This window comes from Chenopodium album, chromosome 5 (genome assembly GCF_948465745.1).
Source record: "Chenopodium album chromosome 5, dcCheAlbu1.1, whole genome shotgun sequence".
Taxonomy (NCBI): domain Eukaryota; kingdom Viridiplantae; phylum Streptophyta; class Magnoliopsida; order Caryophyllales; family Amaranthaceae; genus Chenopodium; species Chenopodium album.
In genome coordinates, this window is record NC_137838.1 from 19,325,961 (window position 1) to 19,337,981 (window position 12,021).

The window sequence follows — 12,021 nt, forward strand, 5'->3', positions numbered from 1 at the left end:
CAAAAATTTACCCTAAAATTAGCTAAAAGTTACCCTTATACTGCTCGATGTACACTAATATTAGTGTAAACCGGATGTATACAAAAATTTTTGTTAACCATTTTATCTAACGAGGTCGTGTTCGAATTGGTTTCATGTTGTGTCGTGCTGACTTTGTGATCTCTCAATAACTTCATGTTCGTTTTGTATCAATTTCGATCTTTTTTTTTTTTTGATAATCGATTTCGATCTTGTTGTTATGCAATAGTATAAAACTGCTCCGTAAATTGTCAATTCTTAACAATTATATTGTCACTTGACTCACTTCGTTCCTTTTTTTTTTTTTTTTTTTTTTTTTTGAGAGGGACACACAGACCTCACACCGTTGGTCAAAATTAAAGCCCTAACACAGTACCACCTAGAAGGCTTAACGCCTTTAACTCGTGAACAACTAAAGTCAGATTCATCAATCCAAAAAAAAAGAAAGATGAGAGAGAAAATGAGAGAAAGGTCGACGATGAACGCCATGAGGTCTGGTTTAGTAGTTCTCGGTGCACTCGCTTTTGGTTACTTATCATTGCAACTCGGTTTCAGACCATTTTTAGAAAAAGCTCAACGAACTCTAGAAATTGAATCTCAACAGCACTCTAAAACTCAACAACACCACCAAGAACAAGAACAATCCTTTGATTTTCCTGATGATTCATCTTCCACTCTCCGCGATTGAACTTGCATTTCTTTTTTACAGGTAAAATGCCCCTTTTCTTCTTTTAAGTGGGTTTTTATTATATTTGGGTACTTGACCAATTTGTATATTCTAGATTAATTTATACTCCGTACAATTCTAAGCGTTTTTTTTAACAATTTTGTGATTTTTGTTTTATCAAATTATCTAACTTTCCTGAATTTGGTTGGTGGATGTTTGTAATGTATATTTGCATTCTGAATATAATTTTTTGGTCATTTCTGATATGTTGTTGATGGTAGAAATGGATGCCTTTACATTTTACACTTTATGAGCTTAGTTTGACTATAATGTGTTCTGAAACAAAAATAAATTGTGGGTGACTGGGTGAAGGGTATATATTGACAGTCTTGCCTATGCAAGATAAGCTAAGTCGCGAGATCAATTATTCGAGCTTTTAGTAAAACCGGCTCATTTAAGTGTTGTTTGATGAGGAACAAGTTGATTGAGAGGGGATGTGAACGTTTGAGTACTAATAAGATATCCTGACTTGTACCTATATACATGGTGTGTTTAGTTTGATTGGAAAAGATCTAGTGGGGTGAAACTAGATGAGACAATGAAGGGATAAATGATAACCATTACTTTGATAGGTTGTTTGGCTGAGCTATGATATGACTCGCATTGAGTTCCCGAAACCTGTTGTTTTGCTTGAATATATAATCAATCCACTTTGTGTTTTTTTTTTTTCCTTCCCTGAGCATTGTTGTGAATTTTGATTGTTTTGTGTCAACTTTAGAAAAGGTTTGATATGATTCCTCAAAATTTATACTAGTATTTCCTTCTGAACTTTTCACTGGTGATATAAACCCAATTGGAGCTAATGGGTTCCATCTTTGTTTACTTGAACAATGTGATTATTCAAGCTTCCTGGCTTATTGGTGCTGCCTTTTCTTTCTCAAAAGTTGGCTCAACAATTGCATCATCTATTATGTTGAAAAATGTGTTTTTCATCCGCTTGTTGGAAGTTTGGTTGATAGCTAATTTATATGACTTCAGTAAGCTCTCTTATATGCAAACAACAGTCATCATTTGGTATGATTGAAAGTAAGTAGGCCTTGTTCACTTTATCAATTCACCACTAAGTGCTGACAACATTAAGCAATGAAAAACTCACTTCATAAGAACTAACTAGTGAGTACCCTTGTTTTTTACATATTAATAACATAGTTCATAATTGACTTAGATGGTTAAATAGTCATTTTTGTTATGAGAGGTTGGGGGTTCGAACCCCCTTATCCTTATGTTTTTATATGGTTTTACTTAAGAACCCACCATTGAATTATTCTCTATCTTTGAGAGCACAGTGGTTGGGGATAATGACTTCCAAATCACATTCCAAATTTTCAGTGAAAAATAAACAATGAACTCTAGGATCATTTTCCCTATTCACTTTAACCCCAATGGTTACAATGAGGTTGCTTGGTGGAGAGCCAATTTTTATTAATAACAATTTTTCTTCCAAATCCTCTATTGCGAGCGAAATCGTTCACTAGGTCCTTAGAATCTTGGATAGGCTTCTTGGGTATGCAATATTTAGTAATCAAGATTTGGGGAAGCTTACTAGAGAGGAGATTCTTTGCTTATGGATGGCCACTAGTGAGGAGTTTGGAAGAAGGTTGAATATTGGGTTTTTGTTCATGCAATGTTGTACTTCAATTGCAAAGGAAAAGAAAATCGGAGAAATTTTGTGATTCTATGGTCACGAGGTTGGCCAAAATGTTCAACGAAGAGGAGCTTCTTAAGTCTTGCACCCTAGTAGGTGGGGGTGATGATCCGTTTTTGGACTAAGTAACTCAAGAATTTGAAGTTCATTGCACCCACTAGGAATCGCAATGTTTTCAAGTGGCTTGTGCGCAAAAACCACCATTGCTTATTCTCAAATTCGGCCTCCACCTCTATTACTAGGAATGCTCAAAATGTTTGGAAGGTGCCCAAAGAAAATGGGCTGGTGGATGCTGTGATGGCTGATGGTGGTGAAGATGAAGAGATGATAATGAAGAGGAGGATGATGAGCAACAACGACAATCACCACAACAACAACAATTCCCACGAGTTATGATTGATTTTGAGCAACAATTTAGGAAAATGAACCTTGGAATGCAAGATCTCTTTGAGACCCAACAAGACATGTTCCTCCAACAACAAGCCTTATATGACGCGAGTGTCAATCAAGGCAAAGTTACCCCCACGGTCAATTATCCATATTGGCCGCCATAACACGGTCCAAATACCGTCTTTTTTTTTTTTTGGGGGGGGGGGGGGACAACAAACCCACATATGCTAATAAGCAAGTCCTATCGGACTTAACATTGAGTTGCGGTCGTTCCCTTATGATTTCAGGCACTACGACTACTGTGTGCCCGGTGGGAGTGACTATAGGGGGTATAAATTGCAACTTATTCGTTTTTATAGGATTTGGATCTCTAATTTTTGGATCCGGTCGGATTCGGATCCGTTTTGATGGACCAGATCTAGATCTGGATCCTATTTTTGAGATCCAAATCTGACTCGTGGATCCGTTTTTTTTTATTTTTATTTTTATATATTATTATGTTTTTTTCAAGATTTATATATTAATTAATTTGACTAGTCTTATATAAATACTAGTTGATAAAAGTTTATGATAAACTTTTCGGCTTAAATGTTAAATATAGTCATATAATCCCTTTTGATATTTTATGTAGTATTGTACTTTTTGTAGTTTTATTTCTAAATAGAAATCTATATTATTATTATTGACTTGAAATTATTTATATTGAATTTAAACTCTTGATGTAAGTATTTTTAGCAAAATAAAATTATTTTTACTGATTAGAACTTATCTTAACATATTCTCTATTTTTTTTTTAATAAATTAAATATATTTATGTTATTATTAACTTGAAATTATTTTAATTGAAAGTATATATATATATATATATATATATATATATATATATATATATATATATATATATATATATATTTACCAATATTCACTGTTATTTTTTAAACTAAATTAATATTCGTATCATATAACTAATATATAAAGCTAAACTTTTAGCCATGTCACGAGACTGCGACATTAACATTCCAACTTTTCGTCGGGTGTTGCGCCACCTTGCACAGATTTAGATAGATTTCATAAGATAAAAAGGTTAGTTAAGAATTCCATTTCAATCAAATTAGGATAGAATTTTAGAATAAGATTGTTAATTTAGAGTGTTATTTTCGATAAAATATCAAATAATAAACTAATAATAAGGCCACAAGACAACATTTAGCATTTCAACTTTTTGTCCAGTGTCGTACCATGTTGGATAGATATAGATAGACTTTGTAGCATAAAAAGTTAATTTAGAATTCTATTTTGAATCAAATTTGGTTTATTGTTATTTAGAGCTTTATTTTAATAAAATACCAATATTTTATATGTACCAATTGCATTATAATTTTATCTTAAAAGTCTATAAACAACCCGGGCATCGCACGGGGCACAAAACTAGTATATTATAAATGGATCTTATTTTAAAGAATTTTGTTAAACAAATTTTAAATGGAAATAGAACTGAGTTATATGATATTTATTAAAAATTATGATTAATTTTGTATATATGAAATACTAGAAGTATATCTACAATAAAACTCTATATAGCAATTTTATCTTGAAAAATCTATCCAAATATTGCTTACTAGTTATCATATGTGTCACAATAAAAGCTAGTTTTCGCCTACATGGCAAATAAGTGGAATGCCAAGTGTCACTCGTGGCCTGGTTGCGAGACTGGCTGTATATATTAGTGATATGATATATACCTTTAAGTTTCTCTAGTATTACATACTTTGTTATTTTAATATGAACTAAACTTTAATTATTTATTTATTATTTTGGAAAATTAATGGTTTAATCATGTGGATATGTATTAATTGAACTTATAAATCTATATTTTGGCTCATTTTTCTACAAATAAAAGTGTTAAAAGTAACAAATTTTTGAAACAAAAAATATATGCGGATCCGGATCTGTAATTTCTATAATTTTGGATCCGCGGATTCAGATCTAGATCCAGATTTGACTCTATGTCTTAAAAATGGATCTAGATCTAGATTTAGATTCGGTCCGTTGCCATCTCTAATAGGGGATCCCCGCTATCCTCATGTTGATCCTAATCACCCCACACCATTGACTATGTCTCCCTATCTTTTCCGAGGCCATTATCCCCTGTTATGTCGGTGGGTACCCTCACGGTCCCCCATCCGACTTTTCTTAAGAAGAGGACAATGATGAGGCAAGCCCTAGTGGCCACTAGTCCTTCCATGGTTTTTGGGAGAGTGCCATCATAGTCAATGGTGTGACTTCATATGGGTGCTTGTTGTGTTGTTGCTCTATTGTTTGATGATGAGTGGTCAATTTATTTATTTATTTATTTATTTTTTTATTTTTTTTTAAAATTTTTTTTAAAGATAATGTGTGATGATACGGGTTTTGGTTGTTTTTGCATGTGGCTTGTTAGACTTTGAAAACAAACTGCTCCCTTCGTTTTTAAATACTTGCTCCATTTCTCCATGCGCGGAGTTTCAAGAGAAATTGGAGAAAGTAATAAAATATGGAGGTAGTGGGCTGTGGCGGATTCAGGATTTCAGTGCTTGTCACCCTGAATTATTGATGACTAGGAGGATTACATTTAGTGAAGAAACTAGCGATATTATGCATTTTATTTGGAGTACGTTTCCGCTTCATTATGAAAATCATTTAATAAATAACAAATTCAGCAATTCAAATATACAATCAAATATACAATCAAATATACAGTCAGTTCATTTGAATACAAATAATACAATCAAATATCAATCAAGTTTGAAATAAAATCAAACTCTCAAAGTATGAAACAATAAGGTCAATAACCAACTAATTAAGACTACAAAGTAACAATTTTACCAAATAAAGTTCAATTCAATTCAACATTTCAACACCACAATGAACATATTGAACAACCCGTCAAAGTGTCAAGACTATGAAATTATAAAAGACTGAAATTATAATTAATTAAGTAATGAACACAATAATGAATAACAAATCAACAATTCAGTTCAATTCAATCAAATGAATGAAATTATATATTATTAAAATTAAAACTAAATAACAAATTAAATAATTCATAATTTCAATTTTAATACAATAATACCTTGCTCTGCTTCAATAGGTAGTCACTTGCTCACTTGGGTCGGTGGCGAAAGGCGGTGTGGCGGCGCGACAGACTAAGGTCTGGTGGTCACAGATCTACGGTTACCATAGATCCAAGGCCCGGTGGCTGGTGCGTATTGCGGTACTGGTACGGTGGGCTGGTGGCTCGTCCAGCGTCCGCGATCGGAATTGATGTGAGAGAGTCAGAGAGGGAGTTAGAGTTGTGTCGTTTGAGACTTTGAGTTTCGTTTGGTTCATTGGTTGTTCCGTTGTCGCTCTTCTTTTTTTCTTTTTTTTTTTGTTAATAAACTTTTTTTTTTTTTTTCCTACTGAGTCACGTGACCCAGCAGGCACACATGTAGATCCGTCAATGGTAATGGGGTAGGTGGAAGAATAAAAAATTGTAAAAAGTAAAAGTAGTTGAAATTAATAAAATATGATTTGTGTTGGGACTATTAGTTGAGAGAAATGAATAAAATATTGTAAAACCTTTCCAAATATGGGGAAAGTGGAGCAAGTTTTTTAGAACAAGGGAGTACATACCAAAGAGTTAGAGAGAAGAAAGATTCCAAAGTCTAGCAAGACACGTGAAAAAACAACCAAAAAAATAAAAAACCACTCATCATCAAACAATAGAGCAACAACACAACAAGCACCCATATGAAGTCCTACCATTGGCTATAGAGGTAGTGGGGTAGGTGGAAGAATAAAAAATTGTAAAAAGTAAAAGCAATTGAGAGAATTGGAGGAGAGAGAATATGAAATTAATAAAATATGAATAATGTTGGGCCCATTTGTTGAGAGAAATGAATTAAATAATGTAAAACCTTTCCAAATAAGGAAATTGAGTAATATCTAAAAACGACCGCTAATGAAAAGTGGAGCAATTATTTAAAAACAGGAGTACATACAAAAGAGTTAGAGAGAAGAAAGATTCCAAAGTCTAGCAAGCCACATGAAAAAACAACCAAAACCTATATCATCACACATCATCATAAAAAGTAAACAACCACTCATCATCAAACAATAGAGCAATAACACAACAAGTACCCATATGAAGTCCCACCAATGGCTATGAAGGCACCCCCCCCCCCCCAAAAAAAATCATGGGAGAAGGACTAGTGGCCATTGGGGGCCTGCCTCATCATTGTCCATCTCATAATGAAAGTCGGATGCGGGACCTCGAGGGTCCTAGGGCCATCCATAATGGCCTCGGAAAAGATCCTCTTTCCAAGATGATAAAGGATCAAACTGGGGAGGCATAGCCAATGGATCGACGTGGGGGTGACTCCTTAATCTTTGAATTGCCATCTCAAAATTTTGCCACCATAACTATCCATGGTACTACACTACTACCTACTACCACCTTAAGTCTCTTTTGTACTATTGCATAAATTCAATGTAGCTCTAGAAAATTGATTTAGTTGTTTCATTGATCTCCAAGATAAAGTAGGAGTTCCTTGTTGTAGGGGTTCTTAAATCATATGTTTCAGTGCGTGCCAATCAAACCACTATTGGTTGCAGCTAAAGAACTTCAAAGCCAAACTCAGCTAAAACTTCTTCACATAATAGTCCTGGCTAAATTGGAATGCAAGCATCTGGTGACTAGGACTTCTATAGTCCTAACCTCTAGGTAGTCAATAGCTCTTAACCAACTCTGGCTCCCTGATTGCCTTAAACTCAGATCTGTGACCAACAGAAGATGTTTTGTCACTTTTGTGTGCTGCAGCAGGCAGCCTACAGTTCAAAGCTTAATATATTTTGTTGAACGATACACATTTAATGGCAAATCTAAATTTTCTATCGTAATCTTGTGGCACATTCATATATATAAGTAATATAATGTTTTCAACTTTCCAGAATAACCTTCCCTTAAAAATTTTCAAATCAAAGTCTGTTACTTTACTTATAAAATTTTGACAATGTTTGTTGCAAATTTTGATGTGATGTTTCATAAACTCTTTAGCAAGCCTTGAAGGTTAAAGAGCTATTGTAACAGCTAGTACTTTTTGGTGGTGAAGTCTGATCTAAATATCTAATTGATTTGGATCTATCATTGTTGAGTGATGAAAATTTGTTTTCCTGCAAATTCTTTATGATGGTGGAGGTGAAAGATATGAAATGTTGTAAACAACAAGGATTTAATGTAAGTGTCATATAAGCTTTATGTTTAAACTTTTGGTAAAATTATGAAATTAGAGGATTTAAGACTATTATGTAAAAATTGAAGCTTTTTTTTTTTTTTTTTTTTCTCTTTTTTCTTTTTTTTGACAGGCAATTGAAGCTTCATATACATTGAAATAATCAATTTAATATTGGCTTATAGGTTACTCTAAGAAATCCATTTTTGGTCTTGCATGTCCTTAGTCCATTCTTAATTGTATTGCTAATACTGATATTTACTGCTCTTATCATGTTTAATTTACCACTTACCAATTTATGCTTCTTTCCTTTATAAAGTAAAGTAAACGCTGATTTATTTCTCTCACAATTTTACCCTTCTTTCCTAAGGGTAAAATTGTATGCATTTGGAACTCCCTGTTAGATATATACTCGATTAATCTTGGACTTTAAGAGCTGAGGTTTAGGCCGTCTTGACTTTTTTTGTCCCTGACAAGCCTGTGAAGTAGCAATCTTATGTTTCTCACATGTTTACCTTTCTCACTTTCTCCCAACTGTTAAGGAGCCATGTAATTTATCCTAATTTCTTACTTGATAGCCTAGGGAAACAAACTAACTCTTAAGTCTAGATCTTGTAGATCCTGTAATTAGGGAATTGAAAAGATTGTGTTATTATTATAAGTTGGGCATGAACGTATGAAGGGTCAATGGATCCATGGTTATCCCTGGATGCATGCCTATTGAGAGGAGCTAAAAGCTGCAATAGATGGGGTTATAATGTCCATGTGTTGCAGTTGAAAACTAATGTCTCAGACACAATAATTTCAGGATCATTTTCATTTTTCAGGCCCTTACATTTGTAAACCAGCAAGAACAGCCACTCTTTGCACTCTACATTTTTAGTTTGTGGAGCTAAAAGAAGGTGAATAGTGAAACCATGTGTGATCTCTTTTGATAAGTGACTACTGCATGTACTGCTGAAGCGTACTGTCTCCTTTCTGTTTCCAGTTGATGGATGTAACTTGTGAGCTCCATACTCTTTGTAGTCCAATAGACCAATAGTTGCGAGTTGGTAAGTTCTTTAACGAATCAGCAAAGCAGATAATTTGAAATTTTCTTTGCAATTACCTAAAGATTGGTTATAGGTTCTGGGTGACCGGACATCGGATGACCATGGGTTTCAGGTTTTAACCAGGGCTTGCCTTTTGTAATCCAGCATTATAATTATAAATGTGGTTTTGTTTCAGTAGTATTATTTTTGTTTGCGTAATAGGAAGACTTGCCTTATGCTATTATGGTAGTCAAATTAAACTTGTGTTAGGTTGAGCAAGTTGAGTGTGTATTTATGGGCTACACTTGGAAAATCATCTTCGATTGTTACGTTCAAACATTTTCAACGATTACAATTATGTTCTATTGCATTGTGAAAATAAAAAAGCTCCTTGAGTTGTCAACTTTGATTATTATGTCAAAGTAATGGAAACTATGAGGTCACTTTAATTGTTTGGTGATTTAGTCACAAAGGTGTCATACTGTTCCTTTTCTTCCTTACCTCAAAAAATTAAAATCATAACTACTTGATCTTGATGTGCGAAGAGCAACAAAGATGACTTGGTTACCAACTTGCCACTTCTTATTTATTTATTTATTTTTTGTGAAAACGCCACTCATATTTTAAACTAACTTAAGTAGTTATCATCCACAATTAAAGTTCATTCATTATAAAAATATTTAGTTTTAACAATTTGAAAGGAGTGTTATAAATATATATACACAAACTATTAGGTGTGGTAAGTTGTACCCAATTATTTGTACGACACACTCCCTTTTCTCTTCCTTTCTCTTTTTCTCTCCTCGCTCTCCTCCGTTTTACTCTTCTCTTTCTCAATTGCGGCACCACCTCCAACTACCGTCCACAACGCAGTCGCTCGATGAATCGAACTTGCTATTGAATTGAGATTAATGATTTGGTTTGTTTGTTTGAAGCCGTTTTGCTATGAATTTTGGGTCGCAATGGTGGTTTTGTGTATGCGGTGGATGAGGAGGTGATTGGTTGCAGGTGGTTGGTTATTGTGGCCTGTGGAGATGCGGGTTTTGGTGGCTGGAAATTCATGGGTTGCTCTGCTTGTGGTTGGTGGCAATTGGTGGTCGATTTCAGCTGTGGCTGAAGATACGACTGATTGTTGGTGGTAAATGGCAGTGTATGTATTGTGGGCGAATTATTGCAGCGAGGTGGAGTGTGCTGCTGAACAGTTGTGCAGCGGGTGGTGTCGTGTTTGGTGGGTTCGGTTGGTGATGCGGTGGTTGATGGGTTCCGGTGATGTGGTGGTTGGTGGCCGGGTTCGGTAGACGGTAGGATTGGTGGTGGGATTCTTTGACTTTTATCACAGAAAAAAATAAAAAAAAAATTTTTTTCCACAAAATCTCTTAAAAGTTTTATTTTTCCACCAAAAAAATTTCTAAAAATTGTTTTTTTACCACTTATCGTCAAGAAAATAGTTAAATATAACGGTTTAAAAAAAATCATTGATTTTCGTGCGCAAAACATGTTCTTCATTGGTTTAGTGGGGCATTTTGGCTCTTTGAATCCAATTTGAGATCAGAATTGACAAAAAATGATTAGAAATGCCTCGTTTAGCGTGTTTCACGCAAATCGAGGTAATTTTAAACACGTGAAAGGAATCATTTTCGATTATTTTTTTGTCAATTTTGACCTTAATCCCAAAAACCAAAATGCCCCCCAAAACCCATAAAGTCCATGTGTTTGGCACGAAAAATCAAAGAATTTAAAAAATTTCGTTAGATTTTTTACGGTAGGTGGTAAAAAACAATTTTTATTTTTTTTTTGTTTTTGGTGGTAAAATAAAACTTTGGATTTTTTGACTTTTACCACCAAAAAAAATCAAAAAAATGTTTTTTTTACCACCAAAGCTTCTAAAACTTTTATTTTACCACCAAATAAAAAATTAAAAGTTGTTTTTTACCACCTGTCGTAAAAAACCTAACGGAATTTTTTAAATTTTTCGATTTTCGTGTTAAACACATGCTCTTTAGGGGTTTTAGGGGGGCTCTTTGGTCCTACGGATCCAATTTGAGGTCAGAATTGACAAAAAATGATCGGAAATGTCTCGTTTTGCGTGTTTAAAAAAACCTCGATTTGCGTGAACACGCAAAACGAGGCATTTTTGATCATTTTTTTTTGTCAATTCTGACCTCAAATTGGACTCAAAGGACCAAAGTGCCCCCCTAAACCTATGAAAAACATCTTTTGCGCACGAAATTCGAAGAATTTTTTTTTTAAATCGTTAGATTTAACGGTTTTCTTGACGTTTGGTGGTAAAAAACAATTTTTAGAATTTTTTTTGGTGGTAAAATAAAAGTTTTGGTGGTAAAAAACAATTTTTTGATTTTTTTTTTGTGGTAAAAGTCAAAATTTCCTTTAAAAGTTTAGGTGGTAAAAATTAATTTTTTGATTTTTTGGTGGTAAAAGTCAATATATATTGTGGACTTATGGACGGTGGTTGAGCTTATTGGTTTGTTGTTAATGAGAAACCCTATTCTCATTTAATTTGAAATGGAGAGAAAGAAAGAAAGGAAGAGCGGGAAAGAGGAGAGAGAAGGAAATAAAAAAATATATTGTAGGTTGTTAATTATTAGCTATTAAATGACGTATATCTGCCATTAAAATGAACATATCAACCAATTGATGTCTAATATTAGTCAACATTAGAGACATATTAGACATCAATAAAAATGTATCAGTCAACGCAAGGAACATATCAGCTAACAAATAAAATATATCAGCCAACAAAAGGAACATTTCATCGAACAAAAGATACATATCAGTTAATAGCAGAAACATATCAACCAACAAATAAAACATATCAGCCAACGAAAGGATGAAATCAGCAAACAAAAGCAACATGTAAGCCAACAAAATAAACACATCAGCCAACACAATGAAGTTGATAAGTCAACAGTTAAAATATACATATTAACTAATGAAATA

The 12,021-nt window shown here is 33.7% G+C and overlaps 1 long non-coding RNA gene across 1 annotated transcript; it reads left to right on the plus strand.

Moving 5' to 3' along the window:
- Positions 1–354: 354 nt before the first annotated feature.
- On the plus strand, positions 355–9,466 carry LOC145630561 (uncharacterized). The gene is made up of 2 exons (XR_014112094.1): positions 355–727; positions 8,860–9,466. It is a non-coding gene; the product is annotated as an uncharacterized LOC145630561 (long non-coding RNA).
- The last annotated feature ends 2,555 nt before the right edge of the window (positions 9,467–12,021 follow it).